The 25,865-nt window shown below is 42.3% G+C and overlaps 1 protein-coding gene across 2 annotated transcripts in view; it reads left to right on the forward strand.

The window, feature by feature from the left end:
- The window catches only part of LOC116979698 (ephrin type-A receptor 3-like), a 269,657-nt gene that overhangs the window by 65,639 nt on the left and 178,153 nt on the right, over positions 1–25,865 (forward strand). The gene's annotated exons all lie outside the window — the stretch shown is intronic.

The raw sequence follows: 25,865 nt of genomic DNA on the forward strand, positions 1-25,865 counted from the left end.
TGTGAACATTTCGGTCAAAAATAAAAATCGTTGCAAAACTACAGTTGTGAATTGGAACCTGTCCCTTCAGCCCACCAAAACCACTCCCAGCATCGATCACTCGTTCACACACTCGTTCTACTTTCTCATGCACTCCCGACACAATCGGGAACATTTAGAGTGACCCATTAATCTATAAACCTGCACGTCTTTGGGATGTGGAGGAAACCGGACCACCCGGAGAAAACCAACAGGGTCAGAGGGGGAACGTGCAGACTCCGTACAAGGACTCCCAGGTCTTTATGAACACAAAAATCTTCCAATTTAGCATTTTTTTTTTTTTTAAATGCTCAATTTACTTCACTAGCTGGATGACCTTGCGTTTTCCCATATTGGATTCCATCTGTGATTTATTTGCCCATTCAGTTAACCTGTCTAAACCCCCACTGAAGCATCACCGAGTTCTTCTCACAAATTGATTGTCATCTAGCATGTATTATTTTTAGTTGCCCCATATCGATATCATTGATATAGATTGTGAACTGGTGGGCATCAGCATTGATCCATCCAATCACCTCATCCTCACACATAATACTGATTTTGAACCCTTCAAGCACATCTCAAGCCTGATGCCGACAACCATATATTCATCGATTGCAAATACTGATTGAATGGGATTTACAATATTCGTTCCCCTCTCCTTAAGGCAGGAAACAGTAGCAACTGATTGATGGGGAGGCAACTATACTTGTATATCTTGATGTCAAACGGGAGAAGGTACTGAATGTTATTAGGACCACATGGACGAGTCCAGTTGTCAGCAAAGAAGGTCTTCTCCGACATCTTCCTCCAACAGATGGCAAGCTGTGGCTCTTGTGGCGTGTCAGTGACTCTGTGGAGCACACACGTCTTTCCTTTCTCAGGAGATAGCAATTCCCCTCTGCCGCTTTCTCCACTTCCATTTTAAGTGTCCATACCCAACCATTCAGCTCAGGCTGCTGTTGCCCTGTTGAGATGCTGCAATCTGTGCCTGGGCTTTCCAGAACTGCGATCTTTCCAATCATCCTCCAGGTTAGGTGGCTTACTTTACTGGAAGTCATCACGTACACAGCTTCTGGACTGCATTGAAGCATCTGTAAAGTTCACTCGTGGGACACACTGTGCACGCATTGATGCCCCCACTAATATGACAGTGAGCTGCACCTCTGCATGCATCTGCAATGCCAAGGTCAACCCAATATAGAAAATAATGTGTTTAAGAAGGAACTGCAGATGCTGGAAAATCGAAGGTGCACAAAAGTGCTGGAGAAACTCAGCGGGTGCAGCAGCATCTATGGAGCGAAGGAGATAGGCAACGTTTCGGCCCGAAACGTTGCCTATCTCCTTCGCTCCATAGATGCTGCTGCACCCGCTGAGTTTCTCCCGCATTTTTGTGTACCTATAGAAAATAATGTTACTGAAATCTAAATTCCTGTCAGATAAGTTTAAGGCTTTAACTCGGTGGTTTGATCGACTGAAAGATAATATTAAAGGCCCACTTCACGAAAGGAAAATTGTGTTTAAGTGACATTTCTGTGAAGTATTTCTTTCTATTTAAGCTTCATTTATGAGGCACCTTGTTAAAGAGTCCAGCAGGCTAGATGGTGTGTAAAATGGTGATAAAGGCTTCAGGGCATCGCTTCTGTGGTGGTTTTGAGCCGTTGCTAAGCAATTGTCAGTAAGGGAGGGATGGGAATCGGTGGCAACACTGAGAGCAGTTTACTGCCCATTCTTGTCCTGTGTTTGTGCAAAATGTCATATGTTCATAAAGGAGGAAAGCACAACATTGTGCTTGTGTTCTTAACTTTTCTTTGTGGTGGAATAAAGAGCAAGTCAACTTTTTTTATTTGGACTTTTAGATGCTATTGTCTAATGGATTTTCAAAGCATATCAAAGTGTCATTGATAATGAAACTGGTGCATCAGCTAATAGCAGTTACATGAGATGGACTATCACATTAGTAAGCACTATGCACTTGATTTTTTTTTCTCTTCCCGTTTCTTGTATTTCAAAAAAGCAGCAACGCAATTTCCTTTGATCTCTTGCGAACACAATGGAGCTGAATTACTACTTGGAATGAGGCACAGCTTGACGTTCATTACAGTTTTAAATCCTTGCCCATTAACATGGCTCACTGTGCACTTTTGAACGGAATTACATAAACTAACAAATGATTGCCAATATTTCACTGCAGGACCTAGGTATTATTCAGATCTTTTTCATAACTGTAAAGGAATATGATTCATTATTTTTTATGTTTAACTACTTGACCTAGGATCTGTTTACAAGCAGAACGTTTGGTTGTTTTTTGTTGACTGGATTGGGTTGTTTCTAAGCCACATGAATACCTTTTGACTTTTCAGCAAAGCTGTAAACAAATGTCACGTTAAATTCTCTTGAACAACCTATGTTCACATGCTGTGCACTGAAGGAAATTTTTGATATCTGGTGACAATAAGTATGAAATGAGAAAAAGGCAGCCTTGTGTGAATGTCATTTAATTTAACTACCCAGGTTGAAGCATAAAACCTGCTGCTTTTATAAAGTGATTCCGAAAATGTACTTTGTGTTTAAAGGGCATGTAGGTAAGTATGTGGAGGTGGAAGCAATAGAAAGATATGATGACATTGTGAGATTATTAAGCAGAATGGGAGACAGTTGATGTGCATCTTAAGTACTTGCATCAACTACTAGTCATCTTAAATTGACTGCTTTTGATGTAATTGTTGTTCATTTTTCCAGAACATCCAACTGTTTCTTCATTAAAGCATTTGGCATTTAGCAGTTTTTAAACAATGTTGGTAGCTAGATCTTGGGCATCTTCTTGGCACTTCTTCCAGATGAATAAACCTGCATGTTGTAACCTCAAATTGTGCCATCCTTAATTACTGCCTCATTATGTCTGAAAACAACTAACCTTTTCCATAGAGAGACACAAAGTGCTGGAGTAACTCGGTGGGTCAGGTAGCAGCATCTCTGGAGAAAAAGGATAGGTGACGTTTTGGATTGGGACCCTTCTTCCTACAGAAATTTGGGTGTGGGGGGGAGGTGAAGAGCTGGAGGCGAGAAAAGACCAGGACTATTCAGGGCCAGCCACAAATAATCTCAGGCAGGGTGGTGCCCTGGTGGGCCCAGGGATCAGGTCATGGAAGAAGGTCCAACATTGGTTCCAGTTAATACCTCAGTAAGGAGCAGTCGCTAATGATATTGGGTCAGGATTGATGGGGGTATGTTCTAGCAAAGTATAAATTAGATTCAGCATCCAAGTGGTGAACTTGCCATTACATCTGTTAGGGTGACACAGCATGAAAAACAATTAACTTTCAGAGAAGGATTGGACAGTAGAAAAGGATCTTCTTAAGCAGTCCTGCGGGGTTGAGGATAACTTGCTTCCTCTCCAGTTCCAAGATAGCTGTCGAGTCCTCTGTCGCTCCTGGTGATTCTGTTAAGTGGTGCTCAATGCAACAAGTGGCTGGGTTACCTGGGAAGTTGAGCACTTCTGCCGTGATGCGGATTTGGCCTCCGTAGGCTGCCACCGTAAAGACTCAAATTCAGTGCCTTCACGGACACTTCTCCAGAGATTCCCGTGAATCAGTGAGGATGGTGCAGGATTTTTTTTAACAACATTTTGAGAACTTCCTTGAAGCATTTTCTTTGCCCTCTTAGAAATCTTTCCAGTTATGCAGTTTTGCATTGACTGCCTTTTTAAAGGAGTCTGGTGTCAGGTATGTGGATCCTCTTGTCCTCCCAGTTGGATTGGTTGAACTGGTAATTGATGCTGACTTGGAGGAGTCTGTAGATCCTGCTCCAGTTTTTTTTTTAGTAGGCCATTGGAGGTTGTCCTTGATTTTGAAGCATATGGAAGCCCATACCATGCTGTTTTACAAGGGACAAAGGATTTGGTGGAAAGAGTCCCATATAAAGCAAAGATAGTGTGCGATACAGTGATCGTAATTTTAACATCTTGGCACCATCAGGGTTAGTTCAGCAAATTTGGAAATACAAATAGCCTGCTCACTCCTTCCTTCCTATTTGTTCGTATTGTCCTTTATCCACCCAAATTCCTCCACATCTGGATTAAAATTGAAAATAAAACATTTTTTTAAATAAATGCAATTTAAAATGCATGATCTACATTTGTATGAGAAACAAAAATGTTGAGATTTCTTCATCACTTGCAGTATGGCTGACTTTGTTTTGATTAGATGTGCGCTGTAACACTTTACCATGTGAAGAGGAGATTCCAATAACATGTTGTATATCATAAGGTTTTAACTGTGCTCCATTGAATTATTTCTTATCCAGTTTGAGAGAAGCTTACGTAATTAAAGTCCCCATGTACGCTGAAGCTATAAACGTCCCAACCCTTGGATTGGGTTTGGTGATATAGTATTGCTGAAGTATTAACTTAGCTGGAGCTAAAAATCTGCAAGGAAACTTCACATGAGCTCAATAGAATTGATTTTACTTCATGAATATTGATGCAGTCAGCTGATCCAAATTGAAAGGGAAGAGGAGAGAGTTCACTTCAAGTGTACACAGAGCTTCTGAGTACATGTTTGAAGCATGTGCTTTAGCATTAATGCAAGTTTAATGCAAGTGTTCCCAGCAGCATGCGACATCCACTGAAAAGCACCGACTGCACCAAGCACAAGTGCTCCAGCTCTGTGTATTTCCCTGTGCTGAGGTGGAAAGTGGGAAGGGCAGTGTGCCACATAAGATTCTTTCTGCCTTTTATTTTCAGCAGTGTTCAATTATTAATCCAGTCAGGCCAAAGAAATAAAGGCACATAAGTTTGCAGATTGCGTCGCCCCATAAGTGTTTCCCCCACCAACCCCCAAGTGAAAACATCTTATTCGCTGGAAACATTTGTCAATTAAAGAGGCACTACCGGTTTGTTCGACTATTTGCCATAATTAAGTAGTTTCCGCGCGCTGTTTGTTTTTGTTAACCTCCTTAACTGGGAAGATTGTGTTTATTTTGGTAGCTGAGATTGATACCAGTAACAGATTAATGTTGGATTGGTAGTAAGTCGGATCCCAGATGCACAATTTTATTTATTTATTTATTTATTTGCTGAGGTGGACATGTGCCTGAGACCTCAGTTCATGTCTAATGATCTGTCTCAAGAGTGTTCACAGGTGGTAGGCCACTGAATTGCTTTTGTTAGACATTAGAGATAGTGCGGAAACAGGCCCTCTTTCCCACCGAGACTGCGTCAACCAGCGACCACCCCGTACACTAGTACTTTCCTACACACTGGGGACACTTTACAGTAATCAATTAATCTACAAACTGCATGTTTTTGGAGTGTGGGAGGAAACCGGAGCATATGGAGAAAATCCACACGGTCACAGGGAGAATGTACAAACTCTGTATAGACAGCACCCGTAGTCAGGATCAAACTTGGGTCTCTGGTGCTGTAAGGCAGCAACTCTACCACTATGCCACCGTGCCACCCTATTTCCTCTTCTATTTCCCTTTTTCATAACATCTCTGTGCTACCACTCGTTGTGTTTTGCCTTTCTCCCAAAGAATGAACAAAGCGAAATATTAATCTGCTCGTGGGATTCCCCTAGAATTCATAGGAGTAAGGAAAGTGGCTCATGTGAACCAACATCTGCATTTAAATCATAAGGACCTTGCAACTCCTGATGAGGCTGCATACGTTGCTATAGCCTTGCAGCTGCATTAGCTATTCCTGAATGTTTCATACACACAGACCAAAACAAACCAGTGGATTGAGGTGAGAATATGATCCTCGGACGGAGACTGAAGTAGAATGAAATTCTCACCTAATGGCCTGATCGTTCTGAGGTTCCTACTAATTGCAAAGCCAGAGTCTTGGGTTAAAGAGAAGAGGGTAGCGATTTGAGAACACAAAATTGTAGTATGGTATATTCTTTGCCATCTGGCAACAATGGGAATTTGGAATTTGTGGAGGGAGGGCAGGCTGCGGCTGAAGGGTGTCGCTGGCATGAGAATTACTCTGAAAACACATTACAGTACTAGTTGCCTCACAGTGCCAGAGACCCAGGTTTGATCCTGACTAAGGGGGCTGTCTATACAGAGTTTGTACATTCTCCCTGTGACCATGTGGATTTTCTCCAATAGCTCCAGTTTCCTCCCACACTCCAAAGGCATGCAGTTTGTAGATTAATTGAACTACTGACAATTGTCCCTAGTGTGTAGGTATCAAATTAAAGTTCTTTTTATGCTTTATCTGATGAGATAAATTACAGGCTGGATTTTTAAAATCTCAAAATTTTGTAACATTCCTACATTAGGGACCCTATCCCCTGTTCCCTCGATTAAATCTATCTTCAGAAAACTAATCGTGTAAACATAAATCCATAAATTTTGTTTGAGCAGAGAAAAGCAACTGCCTAGAATACCACTGTGATTCTAATGTCTTTGATTTATAATCTTCGATAGAAAGTAATAGTGAAAACAATAAATGCAGAGATAAAAAGTCCTTTAAAGCTGGACTTTGACATCCAAAATCCAGCCGGAAAATGACAAGGGTACATATTTAAGACATTAATGTGAGACCATTAGTATCAATGCAAAGAACAAAGACAGGTCATTAATGCACTTGTCCCCTTCGTCAATGGTCCCAGAAGTCAATGATATTACTGGTTTCAAGATGCAAGTATTGGATTCGGCTGCCAACATTTCTATTTGCCTGAACGCTTTCATGTCACGATGTGAAATCGATAGAATCAATTGTAATGTGTTGTTGGATGGTTTCTCCTCTTTCAAGGAGTGAGTGATGACTGATAGCGATGCCCTGGATTAAATTGCAACAATTAGTCTCTCTGGCGTTGGACAGTCAGGCACCTCCGGCCATCATTTGTTACTGTATCAGGTGTCAGGATGAGAGCACCACCTAACCTCTTCAATAATTTGGAACAGAAGTGCAATTACTGCACTTCATTGATCTGTTGTACAACGGAAGACCTTGCCAAGATGATACATATGGCGGGGATGGTAGGGGGAGGGTGTGGTGCCGGCTGGACAAGGGAGCAGGGACATGGTTTGGTGATGCTGGTTCAGTCTAATGATTAAAGTTTTTCACCTCAGTATCTCGGATGTTAGATATTTTTTAACATTTTGCTATTCATAGACTTTTATTATAATCATAAAGGTTGGTTGAAACATCTGCACTGTTTTCTGCTTCATCAAAAATCGGCTACATCTAACTGAGGTGTTTCCCCAACAACAAAATAAAATGAAAGGATGATAGCAGAGAATATAGTTCAATGCTCATTGACTTGGGAAGGCCATGGGTTCTTTGCTCTGCTGCACTGATGATCTTCTTGATGAATATAGGTGATGGTGACATTCTTGATAAATATAGGCGATCAATTGATTTTTACATGATTAGTGTAGATTAGTTTAGAAATACAGCATGGAAACAGGCCCTTCGGTTCACCGAGTCAGCACCGACGTGCGATCCCTGAGAACTAGCACCATCCTGCACACTAGGGACAATTTACAATTTTTACCGAAGCCAATTAACCTACCAACCTGTACGTCAGGGGTTCCCAACCTCCAGTATACCAGAACCCAAACACAGTCAGTCAATGAGAAAAAATATGTACAAATCCAGAATCAACCAATTTACCCCCTGGGGGGTAAATTTATCCCAGGTTGCTGTATGTGTACGTCTTTGGAGTGCGAGAGGAAACCAGGGCACCCGGGCGAAAACTCACGGGGAGAACGTACAAACTGCGTACCGACAGCACCAGTAGTCAGGATCGAACCCGGGTCTCTGACACTGTAAGGCAGCAACTCTACCGCTGCACCAACATACCGTCCCATGATGGTGACCAAATTTTCAGACAGTTGGCAACTTCTTTTCTGGAGCAGAGTTGGTGAGGGAAATGCTTCCATGCGGCTATCATGCATGTGCCACTCTGCTGATATTAGAACAGTGTGAGCATCCACTCTTCAAGAAGTGGCGTTTTGCTCTGATCTGTCAGCCACATCACAGGACTGGCCTGGCACCATGCTTAGCTTTTCAATAATTCAGTCTTCGTGTCTACGAGCAAAGATTCAAAATTGACCTTAAAAACATCAAAGGCTACAGCTGCACTAAATTATTATTTCTGAATCACAATTAAGATCAGTACAATTATAGGAGTGAAAATGGCATCCCCCTCATTAGAGAGGTTAAGAAAGTATCCTGAGGGATTAACAATGCTGCCTGCTGGAAAACGTCTCTGTGTACAATTGAGCTGAGAACAGGAATTGGTCTGTAACACAATGTCCTCCTGCGTGAAAGGTCTACAGTTACTTCCTGTCTAGGTCACACACAAGTGGCTGGTTAGATGGGTAGAAGAGGGCATTCAAAGAATTAATATTCGGATCGTCACGCCATTCAATGATTACACACAGATCTCTCGGTTGTGTAGAATTCAAGTCTGTTCAGTTCAATTTAGTTTATTGTCATGTGTACCGAGGTACAGTGAAAAGCTTTTGTTACCGGATGGTGCTGGATAAGAGAGCAGGGACAGGGTTTGGAGACGCTGGTTCCGTCTAATGATTAAACTTTTAATCTGAATATCTCAGATGTTACGTATTCTCCACATTTCGGCATTCAAAGATTTTTATTATAGTCATGAAGGTTGGTTAATACATCACCACTGTTTGCTGACTTATCGAAAATCAGCTAGCACTCGTTGACTTGTGAATGTGCATACTAATACTACACAGAGTAATTGCATTAAAAGATTAGTCAAGGAAAACTAATGTCGTACTAAGCCCTAATTTTCAGCAGCCAACAGAAGTAGAAAAATAGAGATCACTTTAGTTCCACAGGAAGTTGAAATTGATCTGATTTTTATTGTTAATTTAACTGCTTGAATTATGTACAAGGTTATAGACACTGGAATACAAGTTCCTAGTTCACAGTACTTGATAAATTACTTAAACTTTGCAAGTCTGTGCACAGAATGTCGGAGTGGTTGATTTTAAAACATCCATCATAGTATGTTTCATTGGGACTGTTTATGTCTTGGAGATAAAGCAGAGAAACAGAACGGGCCCTTCAGGCTGCCATCAACCATCCATCGACACTATTCCCGTACAGGTCCACCACCCATTTTCTGGCACCCTTGGTTCCAGAGCCTTTCTGTCAGACCAACCGGGGTCTTTGCCTCTGAGAGGATTTGAATTGTGCTGCAATGGTCCACTTAGGCTGCCGAGGGGCCGAGATAATGGCCTGAAATGTCAGCTAGAGTAATGGATGTGCCGGCTCCAGCCGGGCCGGAGTCCCAGAGCTGTGGCCGCAGGGGGTACATTCAACCTGCCGATCGGCCGCGGATGTCCAGATGAGGTTGTGACCGCCATTTTCAGGGGGACATTCGCGGAAGGGGAATTTAAAAGGCATTAGCATAATAGCATATGTTGGCTGGATTAAAGGAGGTACCAGACCACCAGTTGCTGAAAAAGCAGTGGTAGACCTGTACTAGTCACATTTTATTCATCATATTCTCTTCAATTTCAACCCTGATTCTGCCACTCACCTATACACTTTACAGTGGTTAATTAACCTCCTGACCTACATGACCTCTTGTAGAAAGAAACTGAAGTACCTGGAGGAAACCCATGGAGTCACAGAGAGAATGTGCAAACTCCACGTGTATTACTGAAAGATAGATATAAAGAGTTGGTTACTACTTTGTTACTGCGGTAGTAATATATAAATGGCTGAAATGTTCTTGCTGTTATGGATGGCATCCAATTTTCACTTTCATTTGGTACTAGCTGTCTCCCTGTTGCTGCTGCTGTACGCAGGACTTGTGACCGTTACATTGATGGACGCAATGTTACCGATTCAGTTAAAGGCAGTCGGAAAGACATCCAATTCTAACAGGGTCACGTGTAATAATCAGTGGGGGTTTAGAAGGGAAACCTCGTCACTGCGTATGAAGCATGTATGTGAAATGTGATTTCCTGCTACTGTGGGCTGTACATATTAGAAACTGGAGCACAGCACAGATTTTCAGTGGCATTTATTTATGCTTTCAAAATGTAATGCAGGCCCGTGCAAGAAGAAAGGAAGAAGGCGTCCATTGAATTTGCCTATTAATTTTTGTGCCAATTGGTTTTTGCACAGGTGGAAGCTACTTTTATTGGGTGCACTTTCTCTGAAGGGAATTGTTTGAAATTTGTTTACTAGAGGTTTCTGCGGGTTAAGTGCATTTGCAGAACATGACAATGCATGCTTTTCGTTGTTTCATTTTGCAGATCTATTTTGTCACATTGTGTTTCCAACCCTGGTCTTGTGTATTTGATTAAAACATTGATCGACAAATACAATGATTCAATGATACTTTATTGTCACGTACCTAGGTACAGTGAAATGTGTTGTTTTGCACACAACCAAATAACGAAACCCCTCCGCAGATATTGGAAATCCGAATCTGCTGGGAAACTTGGCGGGTCAGGCAGCACCTGTGGAGAGACATCTGGCAATGATAAGACCATGGGACATGACTGTAGAGAAATTAAAAATGAACAAAGGAGAATAGCCTGAACAATATTGGGCCGCAATGGCAGATTGAAGTGGAAAGTAAGTGAGTTATTTAATGTTGGACCATTTGGGATTGAGTCCTGTGGGCTGCAACATGCCCAGATGGAAGATGAAGTGTTGTCATTAAGCGTATCTTGTCAAAGGTCAGAGTGAGAGTGGGATGGTGAGATAAGATGGAAGCTTGGGCTAATTCCTGTGGACTAAGATCAGTCACACTGGAAAGTGCTTGTTCAATCTGTATTTGGTTTCTCCAGGGAAAAAGAGGCCACAAATAGCTCTGAGATGTAGTGTGCATTCATATAGTTTAGGTAGGCTGTAATTTAAGTTTCTAAAATGTCCATCTTTCTCAGCTTAAACATTACAATTAGCTACAGCACAGCTAAGGAGGATTCCTTGATCACCAGAAAGCTTGCCTACGATTCTGATGTCTCCCGACATTCATTTTCTCTTCTTGTGAAGTTTGAGAAGGGCATGTGGATTGTTCTCTCTAAAAATACGACACACCCAACAGGTGTCAATGCCTTTGTGAAAGAAGGCGTTAGGTAAAAAAACAAGTTAAAATTGAGGCGTTCTTGCTGAAATCAAATGATTTAAATCAGACCCATCTTCTTGCGTATGGCGTGCCCAGCCTAAAGTTGTAAGTCAACTTGTTCTATTTGTTTGTGCACGTCGGGTTGATTGCATTATTGGAAACGGGGTGGACCACGTGAAGGTTGCAATATCTCACCCCATCAGACCCATGAAGCAAAGTCATAATTTATCCTGACACAAAATGCTGGAGTAACTCGGGCGGTCAAACAGCATCTCTGGAGAAAAAGAGTAGGTGATGTTTCGAGTCGGAACCCTTCTTCAGACCCTGTCTAAAATGGTATAATTGAAATGTGCATTTTTTTTCGTTTTTTTGTGGAGATTTCTCTAAACCAACACGATTCTTACCATGATATCGTCTTGTGTGCTGAATATATCACCAACGGCAAAGTTACCTAATATGTTTCATGCTAATTTGATTCTGTTTTATTCTGGTGATGCAAGAAATATTATCGAGTCATACACCATGGAAACGGGCTTGTTAGCCCAACTAGTCAATACCGATCAAGATGCATCCCAGCACTAATCCCATTTGTCTGTGTTTGGCCCATATCCCTCTAACACTTTCCTATCCATGTACCTGTCTAAATGTACTTTAAATAGTGTAATTGTTTGTGCCTTTGCCACCTCCCTCAGGCAGCTCAGTCCATATACTCACCACCCTCTGAGTGGAAATACTTGACCCTTAGATTCCCTTTAAACCTTTTCCCTCTCACATTAAACCTGTAGTTTTAGACTCCCCTACTCTAAGGAAAACTGACTATCTACCCTATCTATGCCCTTCATAATTTTATTAACCAGTATAAGGTCACCTCATTCCCAGGCCAATTAACCTTTCATAACTAAAACCTCCCCTTATAACGAAAATCCCACCAGCCCCCGCCCCACTACCCAGTCAACATTCCAACATCCTCTCTAGTTTAATCTCATCCTCCCTATACCCTGGCAAATGGAACTGCACATGCTATGTAAAGTCTAGCCTAACCAACGATTTGTACAACTGTAACTTGATGTCCCAATGCTAAACTGGCAATTAAAATAGATGTAATGGTCTTGGAATTATCGTATTATTAAATATCAAACATCAACATAGGTAGAAAAAGGAGAGCCAATGAATATAATCTATCAGCATTTTCAAATGGCATTTGACAAGGTACCTTACTAAATAAATGTGATAAGGGATAGCATTAGCATTGTTAAAATAGTCATTAAAGGTCAGAGGAAGATTAAATGTCATTTTCAGGTGGCAATTACTAGTGGATACAATGGGGAAACAATTATGAGCCTTCTGCTGTTCTCAATTTAATGAAAGACATATTGTGACATGGTTTGCTTATGATGCCGAGCTGGGGGGGGAGGGGGGGGAAGTGGCGGCGGGGGGGGGGAGAAAGTGGCGGGGGGGGGGGGAAGTGGCATGGGGGGGGGGGGGGGAAGTGGCAATGAGGAGGTCAGTTTGCAGAGTGAAAGGGATAGGTTTAACGAGTGTTGGGAAAGAAGGAAACAAGAAAAGGCAGTGGTAGAATTGCTGCCTTACAACGCTTGCAGCGCCAGAGACGTGGGTTCGACCCCGACTGGTGCTTGTCTGTACGGGTTTGTACATTCTCCCCGTGACCATGTGGGTTTTCGGTCTCCCAAGACGTACAGATTTGTAGATTAACTGGCTTGGGTTTGTACACTAGGTATAAGTGTAAATCATCCTGAGCATGATGTAGGATAGTGTTAATGTGCTGGGATCGCTGGTTGGCGCAGACGGGGTGGGCTGAAGGGCCTGTTTCCGTGTTGTATCTCTAAACTAAACTATAAGAAAACATAAGATTGTGTTCTTCTGTAGGAGGGATGAAACTGCAAAATAAAATACAAAATAAATAATGACGATAAGCTTATAAATGTTTGGGATGGGTGTGCTAGTTTATGAGATCCCAGAAAGAAAAGGTGCAGGTATAGAGCAACTAAATAGTACATTAGCCTTAGTGGCAAGGGCATTATACAAAAACGAGGAAGTTCTGCTCTCATTTTAAGGAGCTCTGCTGATTCAGCACCTAGAGTACTGCCAGCAGTTTTAATCTCCGTGAAGATGATATACTTGCCCTGGAGGCTTTAGCGCAAAGCTTCACCAAATAGATTCCTGTGATATGAATATAATGCATCTGTACTTTAGATTATCCTTTTTGGACATTTATGCATTGTGGGGGGCTCTGTGGCACCTCAGTTAAAGCTGTTGCATCACATCTTCAGCAAATTGGGTTTGATCCTGACCTCCTGTGCTGTCTGTCAATTTTTATTCTCCCTGCAACAATGTGGGTATCTCCTAATCCTTTCTACATCCCTGGTAGGTTAATTGGCAACGATAAAATGGTAGTCTCAAACATTGGCAGGAGAATTGGGGAGAATTTTACGGGCTCTTGGGAAAGATGGAGTTGCAGGGAAACAAATGGGAGAACAAAACTGATGTGATTTCTCTGAGAGCCAACAATTAAAAGATCTTAAATGGCCTCCTATATTGGAAGGAAATATGGATATGCCAAGATTCTGGGTGGAAATAAGTCTGTAGATGCCTGTGACTGCTACCTCGAAGTGGCGAGAATGGAACTAGGGGCTGTAATAGGCTAATGGCTCGACATTCAAGATCAATGTGAGCACAAATTTATTAAAGTAGAGTAATAATAATAATAATAATAAATTTTATTTAATGGGCGCCTTTCATACATCTCAAGGACACCTTACATAGTAATCGGAATAAAAACATATAATCGGAATAAAACAAGTAATTAAAGACATCACAGTGACACAAATTAAAAACAGAATTCAATCCAAAAACAGAAAATCAAAAACACAGTGTGAAAAGAGAGCAGCGGCAGCCAAAGCGCGCCAGCGTCCACTCTCTCTTCACGGCAGCCATCTTGGACACAGACCTACAGGACTACAATTAGACAAAAAAATCATCCCCCCACAGTGGATAGCACTGTGGGGGAAGGCACAATGTCCAGTCCCCACCCCATGTTCACCCCAAAGTCAGGCCTATTGAGGCCACCGCAATTGCCTGTACGGAGGCCCGATGTCCCTGGCCGTTCTCACCGGGTGGTCTTGCCCCGGCGTCGGGAGAGTCCTTTCGGCGGCTGGGCCACTTGGAACGGCCGCTTCTTGGTTGGAGCCCGCGGCTGCCGAAGCCGACAAGGCCGCGCCGGTACTGTATATAGAATTCTCTTGTTCAGAGGAATGTATGCTTGTCCTTTGACTACATGCAAGGCTGAAACTGATTTGGTTTGTGAAATTAAATGATATGGGATTAAATTAGGTGAGCAAGCGTTGTAAGTAGGAAAGACTAAAGGGTCTGTCCCACTTGGCAATTTTTTTTTCCGGCAACTGTCGGTGTATCAGTTCGGATTTTGAATATTTTAAAATCCAGTTGCGACACTTGAGGAGACACCGCGCCTCAATACATCGTCACGCCGTGACTTTTTCGGTTACCTGATACGTCAGTCAATGATACCGACCGTCGCCAAAAAGATCGCCAAGTGGGACGGGCCCTTTTTAAGCATTCAATTGACTTATTTCTTCCATTTCTTATTTATTTAAGAATGTAGACTTTAGAGATACAGCATGGAAACAGGTCCTTCGATCCACTGAGTCCGTGCCGACCAGTGATTACTTCGCACACGAGCACTATCCTACACACAAGGGACAATTACAATTTACAGAAGCCAATTAACCTACAAACCTATACGTCTTTGGAGGAAATCAGAGCACCCGGGGGAAACCCACGCGGTCACAGGGTGTACGTACAAATTCCATACAGACAGCACCCGTAGTCGGATCGCACCTGGGTCTATGGTGCTGTAAAAGGCAGCAACTCTGCCACTGTGCCGCCCAAATTGCCATTATTGTTACCATTTGATCCTTGCATTAAGAACAATTTTCTTAATTTACGTGGAAAGATATTTCATTTACCTACTATAATAGAAGCTGCAACCATATATCTCACATAGTTCTAACAACAAATGTAAATAGCTCGTTCTAAGCTCCCCCCCCCCCCCCCCCCCCCCCCCCCCCCCCCAGTCTGGCTTCAGTGAATAAAATACTGAATCAAGCACTTGAGCAACTAAACTTTATTTTGGATAACGCAACACAAATTCCCCTATATGATACCTAACCACTGCGGGTTTGATCTTTGTATCTGCTTGGCCAAGCCCTTCTAGCCGCGTGCAAGCAGAGACACTCCAAAAGGTCACGCTGTCCCAAGCGCTCTTCAAAAGATCGACAAAGGACGTCGTGGGGGCTGCCTTTTATAGGCCCCCGAACCTTGAGGGGCCGAACCACATGGGGGTGGTCTCTTCATAATCCAATTGAACACAGTAATTATAACAGTACATAATTTACAGTTCTCCAACCCAATAATACAATCTTGAATACGTTGTATTTGAAAGCAGCTTCTAGAAGGAAGCAAACACAAATGAAGAGTGCAACATGTGCCCTGGGAATCAAACAGTTTCTCCAAGGCTCAACAGTTCAACCAATCATCAATTAACAGGATAACCATCTCACAGCATTATTTACACTATTTACAATGCCCTTGTAGCGATCCAATCGAAATGATGCATTTAAGGTTTGTTTGCAAAACTGCCATACATTTTATCAATTTAGGAGAAACAAGGAGAACACCTGGATCCTTCACCATCCTGCATATCAGTCTGATCCTAGACTGGCTGGCGCCATCCAAAGCCTGTAAATTTCAGCTGACAAGGGTTAAGCAATTCTGACAAGTGCAGGGATCCTCCATTTTATGGTGTCTTTAATTTGGTCAGTATTAACACAAATATCTAACTTCTAGGCAGGAGTTTCAGAAAGTTTGTTTTTAGCTACCATTGTTTTTTTTTTGTTTTCCATCCAGTTGAGTTCCCTATTTGGTGTCCCGAAAGGAAGTTTAAAAAAAATTAAATGATCAAAACTGGTTAAAAGTAAATGGATAAAATTGCATGATAACTGCTTCACTGTCCAATACCAGTTTGATAATAGCCTTTCATCAGTTTTATTTATTAACGTTGCATTTTCATTCATAATGGTGTTCATTCATTCATTATAAAAATCCACATGCCCACAGCCGGAGTTCCACTAAGAACACCTGCTGGAGCAGAGTGATACAAATCATAACAGTGCCATTAGCTCAGAAAGCAATAAATCTGGAGCAGATTGCCTCTGCCCTCTGTTTCGCAGCCATTTGGGTAACGGAAATTCGCCCTTCAAGAATTCTCAAACCACTATCCAAAATTTTGAGATGCTGAATAAAATGCGCTCCCTCAGAATTTGCTTGACACAAAATTAACACGAGTGATTTTTATTTTTTGGTCAACTTGTGTTTCCTGACACATGCACGGATGAGATAGCTCAGCAAAATGGAAAAGCACAATATAGTCCCCTTCTCTAGTAACACAAATTCCCTGTAATGTGGGTCGCCTGAGTATTCAAACCTATTCTAATCCAATGTTAATGATTTACAACCAATATGTGTTCAATATTGAAAAAGCACGCCGATCCATGTGGTTAACATTGTGCTTTGCTTGTCGGTCAACAAGTTGGGAATGCAGGGGAGGATTGATCGGGCTCATCACAAAAACCTTGTTATGAAGCAAATAATTTGCCCTAAAAACCAAACTGTGCAGAATTTATAGACGCATTAAACTGCAGATGCTGATTTATATATTTTTTAAAAGCAACAAGCAAAGCTGCAATAACTCGGAAGGTCAGGCAGCATCCCTGGAGAACATTAATAGGTGACGTTTCAGGTCTGGGCCTTCTTTAGAATTGATAGCGGAAATTACATCAACCTTTCCCAAAAAAGCAAGACTCTCCTGAATAATCTATCATGTCCTGTCTTCTTCCTCATAATTTTTATAAACTTCTACCGGGTCACCCCTCAGTCTCCTAAATTCCAGTGAGAATATTTTTAAGGCAGAGATAGATTCTTAATTAGTATGGGTGTCAGGGATTATGGGGAGAAGGCAGGAAATGGGGTTGAGGGAAAGATGGATCAGTCATGATTAAATGGTGGAGTGGACTTGATGGGCCGAATGGCCTAATTCTGTTCCTATCACTTATGAACATGAATAAATCCTGTCTGCTTATCGCTCCTAATACAGTAACTACCAGCTCTCTAGTCCAGGCAACATCCTCATCTTTTCAGTGTACGGTCTTCATATTACTGACATTAAATGTGAATTCTTCCACATGTCTCAACAATTTTACCAGATGTAGCAAGATGCAATAGTGGATTGTTGCCAGGAGTACCGAGCTTAGTTGAAGTTAATTTGTCTGTGATGCACTCTGTATAGTTATTCTTTTATTGTTTTTCTATACCTATTGTGTTTTAGTGTGGTTCATTCAATTCTCTCTGACTTTTCCACTGAGAGAGGAAAACAGTGTCTGCATCTCAATTCTTAGTGCACTCAAAAATGTCCTTTCTGCAAAACTTGCAAAATGTAAACATCAATAAGCTACCTGGGTTCTGGTAATTCGCAGCATGCAATTTCTACTGAGTTCCAATTCTATTTAAGGGCCTGTCCCACTAACGCGACTTTTCAGCGACTGTCTTCAAACTTCATGCTCGAGGGCACTCGCCTGAAAAACCTTGAGCTGGATCGACCGTCAACGATGAAACCGCGAGCTAGTTCGACCGTCAACACACAAACACATCGCAAACGCGGGGGCCAGGGAAAGCGAAGGAGCGCTGTCTGAAATTCACACCCATGATGAACAGGAAGGTAAAAGACAGCTGCCACAGTGTACGGTAAGTCCCTTAGAGAGCGCAGAGGGGGGATAGAAGGGGGGAGAAAGGGGGTGGGGGGGGGGGGGGGAGAAGGAATGGAGACACTTTTAAGAAGCCAGACAACTTTTAATAAAGTTTAGCGGGCATTTAACTTTACCGGTCGGTTTTCCTTCGTCCTGAAAACTCCAATGAGCCAATTAAAATGCCCAGTCAGCAAAGGAGATTGCCTATGGCTACCCTTGACTACATATAACTACATAGCGACCCCACACCACTGCACTACAAGTTCAAAAGACTAATTTTGCTGAAAATTTTTCCTCGACCAAACTGAGGCCGCGAGTATGCGGGAACTTCACATAGATAATGCTAGGGATCTGGAAGTCGCTGCCTAAAAGGGTGGAAAGAGGCAACAACCTCTTCACATTCATAAAGTACTTGGATATGCGTTTGTAGAACTGTGACCTGCAAGGCTATGTACTTGGAAAGTGGGATTAGGCTGGTTGCCAAATCATAGATAATTTTGCAACGTATTATGTCTGAACCGGTATATTTGGAATTGATGTCGATCCATATAACATAAATGTAGTGTTTTTATAACCATTTGGTAGCAATGAAGTCAAAAGTGTTATTGCATGCATGAAGATAATCAGCTCGGAAACACTGGGTGAATTAGAGTGAACTTCCTGTATTAATGTTCTTTGTATTGTACAGCATATAGCAAGGTGTAGAATTAAATAAAACCCAAATCTGAATCCTGCATCGTTGATTGCAAATGCTTCTCTAGATAGGCAGGAATAATTTGAATACCTTGATCATGCCTTGCAGCTCAGGTACATATTATACCTGGGTTTAAAAATGAATTAAAGAGAACTGCAGATGCCAGTTTACAAAGTAAGACACAGTGCTGGAATAACTCAGTGAGTCAAGCAGCATCTCTGGAGAACATGGATAGGTCCCTGTTCTCCAGAGATGCAGTCTGACCTACTGAGTTACTCTAGCACTTTGTGTCATTTTTTATACCTGGTTTTGGCAAGCTATTATTTGAACTAGTTTTATGAGACACTGCTTTTTAGTCATTTAGGCAATATTTTATTCCTGTAACTATGAGATATTATTATTACTACATTTAATCGGTGAAGATCGAGAGGAATAAAATAGCATATGCATCTTTTTTAGAATAGGTGTGGTTAATACAAGATTAAAATGAAGAGCTGATGGAGGATATGCCTAATGCACCAGTTGCAATAAATATCCTGGTAGGAATATTGCCTGTGGGGAGAGCTTGCTTTCACTTTAAAAAGATAAAGAATGACTGCAGTAAGCACTTTGGTTGGGATCTGAAATCAGAGAACCATCTGCATTAATAAACGCTTCATCAGTTGATTTTGATATCCTTGAGGTTTTTTGTTTCTTGTAACACAAAGGTCAATGGAAAAAGTATTCCTCTAAAGTTAGAAGTGCGTTGCCGCACAGCCAACAAAAATTGAACTATACCCACTCTGTAATATATTGAAAGTAGAAGCCAGTGTGGGCACATTGTGGATGGTCTCTGAATGATTGGGAGTATCAGGAGAAGGGAACATGTTCGATATGGATAGGACGGGTTTAGAGGGATATGGGCCAAAACAGGTAGGTGGAGAAGGGACATGTTGTCCGATGAGGGAAGGTTGGGCCGAAGGGCCTGTTTCCACACTGTAAGACTCTATGACTGACTCTAAGGGAAGTCGATACATTTTGATGAAAAGCAAATTATTCATCAAATTATTTATTGCTGAGGCAATGGAAAAGGCTGAAACTATCACAATATATTGCCCGGTTACCTGTTTGTGAAAGCAAGCTCAGGAACTGTACATATCTTAATTATTTAGTTTAATTTGACTGTTTAGGCTTAACTTGGCTTGGCTTTTAAACACCGTTACGTTAGACCAACTAGTGATGAAAATTGGACATTTCAGATTGTGTTGCCCATGTGCGCACTGCGTGATATGTCTATATTTTTCTTGTTTTGCCATGTGGTGGGGACAGTCTTTCATTCTCTCTGTCTTCTGCAGACAAAGAGACAGACGAGGAGACTTTCTTGGAGCTCTCCATCAATGCACTACTTGAGCCAGTTACTGCGGAGGTGTACGAGATTGATCATGCATGAACCTGCCTGGCAGTCTTAAATAGGAGCCTAATATAGTGAGGGGCGCATCATGGTGTGTTGGCCATTGTCTGCCCACATGGCGAAACATCAAGTCGCAGAGAGACTGGGAAACTTGCCAGTCAGGCAACAGATGCCCAGTGAAAGGGGACAGACAGACATCTGTCGGTGAGGACCTGAGCAAAATACCTTAACAAAATGGCAAACTGTGAGCAGCATAATCACTCCAATCTCAGGCATAGTTCATTGCTCGCTGTTACAACAGCTCAAGCTCTCCCTCGTAGCCCAGTAAACAGCATATCCAAAGAATTAAATTATTTACATTTAATTTAGTTTAGTTTAGAGATACAGATACAGACCTTTCTTCCCACCATGTCTGCGTTGACCAGCGATCCCGACACACCAACACTATCTGAAACACACACACGAGGGACAATTTATAATTTTACTCAAGCCAAATAACCTACAAACCTGTACGCCTTTGGAGTGTGGGAGGAAACCGGAACACCTGGAGAAAACCCACGCAGGTCACGGGGTGTACGTACAGTCTATGTACAGACAGCACCCGTAATTAGAATCGAACCTGGGGCTCTGGCACTGTAAGGCAGCAACTCTACTGCTGCGCCACTGTGCTGCCTGAGCAGGGGATGGAACTGGGTACAACAATAATCACTCGGTTTGAAGAGCAAAGAAGAATGTGCAAAATAGATGAGTAAAGCTAATGATAGATCAGAGATGGTTAAATTATGAAAAAGAGATACGATTCAGAGAAAAAGGAGAAACTGTTTAACAGAAACTAACATCTGTAACAATGCTCAAAGTTGATTAGCAATCCGAAATAAGTCAGATTATTAACACCTGCAAAATGACAAGATGCAATTTGCTGGGAGTTTTATACATATCTGTTCCCTAAATTCAACACCTTCATGCTTTTGAACGCAGTGCATTTCCAAAGCTGATGGCAGAACAGTGTCACCAGGGCAGCAGCCTTAACTTTGTGTCTGTTCCTCCCCTGAACTTGTATCCTTTGCACATAAGCAACAGTCAGGGCCATCTCGATGCAATTATTTTACCTGCTAAATCAGTCTTATTTAATCGTGATGAGGTAATTATGAACTCAGTATGGAGGGGACCAATTTAGCGGATCAAATTTGAGTTTTGAATGCTTATGCATGCCTATTGGGCACCAGAAGTAACGGTGACTTTCTTGATGATGCTAACAATCTACCCACTGTTTAACGACAAGCTTGAGCTAAAAATTCATGAACAAGATATTAATAAATGAATGTCTAATATAATATGACTAATATTATATATAAATAAATGTCTATATAATATACTTCATATTATATAGATCCAGTACTTGAGGATAACTGACAGCAAATGAGTGAGTCATAGAGTGATAAAGTGTGCAAACGGGTCCTTTGGCCCAACTTGCCCACACCGGCCAACATTTTGCAGCTACACTAGTCCAACCTGCCTGCATTTGGTCAATATCCCTCCAAACCTGACAATAGACAATAGGTGCAGGAGTAGGCCATTCAGCCCTTCGAGCCAGCACCGCCATTCAATGTGATCATGGCTGATCCCCGTTCAGTACCACGTTCCTGCCTTCTCCCCATATCCCCTGACTCCGCTATTTTTAAGAGCCCTATCTAGCTCTCTCTTGAAAGCATCCAGAGAACCTGCCTCCACCGCCCTCTGAGGCAGAGAATTCCACAGTTTCATTCCTATGGAAACCCTAAACTGAAAATAAAGAGTAAGCTTTGATAAACAGTGGTCACGGATATAATTATCTTAATTAACGTAAGCACTAAATAATTTGTATTTGTGTCACATATTGTTGTGATCTGGAGCTTGTCTCCTTGAAGACTTGTGGAATTTTCAAAAGATCATGCAATATGCATTTGAAATGGTGAATGGGATTTGCCACAAGTGCAAGAGTATGGAACTAACTTGATAGGTCTTTCAAATAGTCACTGCCAACATTGTGGGCTAATTAGCCTTGTGATTCCCTGTCTATCTTCTCGAAAGTAGAGAGCTCATGACCAGGATATCAAATGTAACGATAATATATACAACTATTTTGACTGAATCATAGCATTTATAACTCATAGGTTCAAACGCCTTTTATTGTCACGTGTACCAATTGAGGCACAGTGATATTCTATTTACTTAATGTACAGTGACAAAATATAGAGCAAAGTCAAAGTATCCTTTATTGTCATTCAGACCTTTTGGTCTGAATGAAATTTCATTGCCTTGCAGTCATACATTTAATAAAATAACAAAACACACAATAAACACAAACTAACATCCACCACAGTGAGTCCACCAGGCACCTCCTCACTGTGATGGAAGGCAAAAGTCTTAAGTCTTGTCTCTTCCCTCCTTGGTCTCCCTCTGCGCTGGCGATCCAGGCCTCCGATGTTGTGACCCCATCGGGTGATGGTAAGTAAGTCCCGCGGCTCAACCGTGCTCTGTGAACGGGCCGGTTCAAACTCCGCGGCCCGGGGTGGTCGAAGCTGCCGAAGCTGCCGTCCAGCGGACGAAGCTGTTGCCGCGGCAGCTCCGGAAAAACAGGTCACCAACCTGTGAACCTGCGAGCTCCCGACAATGTCGTCCACTGGGCCCGTGGCGGAACCTCTGAAGTCGGACAGCCGCCGACGGAACACCGCCACAGCAAGCACTGTCCTCAGCTCCATCAATGAAGCTATTGTACGTTGAGACCACATATAGCTGAATGTTCAGTCAAAACATAACTATAAGTATAGCAGTTTAATCAAAACGCACTGTTTGCAAAGAAGTGACAGGAAAATAATGTTATCATCACATGATGTATGAAGAATTATGATCGATCTCGGAGAGCCAACTGAAGTGCTTTATTTGTGAAGAATCTCTTCTGAAATCTAAGTGTCCTGATGTCCCTCTGTGGGTTTAGTAATTGGTGTGGTTCTATAGCACACTATTTGCGAGTCTATCTGAATGAAATCATATCCTACTAGTCTTGACCTTCAGGCTGAAAATTGTATGCTTTCCTCACCTTTGTACTCCATTTCAAGCAGCTGTGGCTGCGTGCAGGAATGATAAATAGGCCTGTCACTGGTGCGGGCTGAAGATGTCTTGATTCACTGAGATGTGCTGCCCAGTTGCTGGCCTCCCAGTGAGGAAACAGTATTGGAGCATTAAAGGTCTCTTGGATAACAGTAGGGATGGTTGTATTTTTACCCTTGAAACTGGGCAGACAGCATATGCAACAGGAAATGTTATTAATGGTCATGATTCGATTTTGCAACAAAAAAAAATGGAAAGGTGCCAGTAACAACATATGGATTGATATAAATCCATGTCTATCCTCACTGCTGAATAGATGCTTACTGTCAGTCCTTGAAAAGCCCCCAAACAATTACATTTGGATGACTAGTCTTGATTAAAAGAGAGTTGCCCACTAATCTTTCTGTAATTAAATTTGATACAATATTTAGTCAAAGCTGTTACTGCTTGTCTATAGAAGTGCCAATTATCTGACCAGAATGCAAAATTAAACAGATGCTCGTGATAATGGGCAGTTTTATGATGCCACATTGACAATCTGGCATCTTGAAGACAGGAGTGCTGGTGATGAGTTTTCTTGTGGGTTTGCCGAGTTCCATATTAATTCCAACACCAGTTACTAGGCAGTTCACGTTGAGCTTTGTGGTCGCGCTTTGTGGCCACCTGTTCGGCCCAAATGACGTGCATCAATTATTTAGATGAATGCTGCACTAATTATTGTTTTCAATGGGAGCGTGTTCCGATCTGCCCACTCACAAACTGCAGTGAATGTACATTGGTCTCTAATGGGTTCAGCCACTTGGTTCAGTGTCATTCTGCACGAGAGGGAGAGACTCTACCTGCCTGCGATCACAACAAGCCCAAACTAAGCTGTGAACTGACCAGGGACACTAAGTGCTGGAGTAAATCATCGGGGTCAGGTTGCATTTCTGGATTACATGGATAGGCGACGTTTCAGGTGGGGACCCTTCTTCAGACAGAACGGAATCAGACAGAATGGGGATGTGGCTGCAGGAAGTTTGGGGCAGGTGCATGGGAGCATCTTCATTGAAGACACTTAATTTAGAAAGCATCTCTGATGAACTCCTGGATTAAGTGTTGACGACTAAACTTGTATAGTACAGGTGTTAAAAGCTATGGGGAGAAGGCAGGAGAATGGGATTAGGGGGGTAGAGATAGATCAGCCATGATTGAATGGCAGAGTACACTTGATGGGCCGGAATGGCCTAATTCTACTATTCCTTATGACTTGTGGTTTAGAGTTTGATTGTAAAATCTAAAATTCTTCGGTATGGCAGTGCACATTTCAAACCACCCCATGTAGATCCGTAAAGCAAGCTTGCTGATCTAGGAATCAAATATATGGCCTCCTTCAACCTTACTAAAGCATTTGAATCCATCAGTCGGGCTGGCGGGAGAACTGTGGTGTGCCCAACTAAAAGAGAATGAAGTTAGGCGAGGACGCCCCAGAGATTAGCAACAGGAGCTGGCGGAGTGGCTGTCAGTGGTGAAGTCTTTGAGATTGAGTTTGAGTTTAGTTTATTGTCACGTGTACTGAGATACAGTGAAAAGCTTTTGTTGCTTGCTAACCAGTCAGCGGAAAGACAATGCATGATTACTATCGAACCACCCTAAGTGTACTACTACATGATTAACGGAATAACGTGAATAATGTTTAGAGAAGAATAAAGACCATTAAATGGGGTTTCCATTGACGTAGATTGTACTTCAAATAATGGCTCAAATCTTATGGAAACTTTGACAAAAAATCTTCGACTCAAGTCTTGAAGAAAATTCCTGACCCAAAACATCGTCAGACCATTTTCCTCCACAGATGCTGCCTGACCCGTGGCGGCCCTCCAACAGTTTGCTTTTGTCCCTTGAACATTCCGCCAATCAGTAACATCATGGCTAATCCAACATGTGACTTCAACTTCACTTTCCTTCCCTCTCCCCATAACCCTTGGACCTTGCAGTCCAAAAACATCAGTCTTGAGTACCTCCATAGAGTCTACATAGACATCAGGTTAAAACAGCTAGTCAAGCTGCTGCCTGACAGGTCCGATCATCCTGACCTCCATTGCCATCTGTGCAGAGTTTGCATGCTCTCCCTGTGTCTGCATGGGTTTCACCTCGTGCTTTGATTTTCCCTCACATTATACAAACATAGAAACATAGAAAATAGGTGCAGGAGTAGGCCATTCGGCCCTTTGAGACTGCACCGCCATTCAATATGATCATGGCTGAGTCGTAGGTTGGTAAATCAATTGTCCCTGACATAGGTAGTTGTTGGGAATGGGACCAATGTGAGGCAGCAGCTCTACATCACAACACCGTGCCTCAGCTAGTAGAGCTACTACCTCGCAGCCCCAGCAAACCCGAGTTCAATCCTGACCATGTGGAGCTTGCCCTTTCTCTCTGTGACTATGGGAGCTTTCTCCTTGGTGCACCAATTTTCTCCTACGTCCCAAAGATGAGCACGTTGGCAGGTTAATCGGCCCTGGTGCTAAGGTGAATGATCGAATCGGGGAATGTGGGAGAATAAAATAGGGATAGTGTTGGATGAGTGTTGATGGTCAGCATAGACTGAGGGGCATTTTTCCGTGCAGTATGACCTTATGACTCAAATGTGTGGACCTGAGTACATATCTGCCGATGAAGCATTCGCTTGAATGGAAGTCTAGCGACTGGCAACTAAAGTGAAGTTTATTCCCTCAGTTCTTTTTCTCTCTTGTCTGACGAGCGCAGTGTCTCTGCTGAGG

The sequence above is a fragment of the Amblyraja radiata genome, chromosome 13 (assembly GCF_010909765.2).
Source record: "Amblyraja radiata isolate CabotCenter1 chromosome 13, sAmbRad1.1.pri, whole genome shotgun sequence".
Classification (NCBI taxonomy): Eukaryota; Metazoa; Chordata; class Chondrichthyes; order Rajiformes; family Rajidae; genus Amblyraja; species Amblyraja radiata.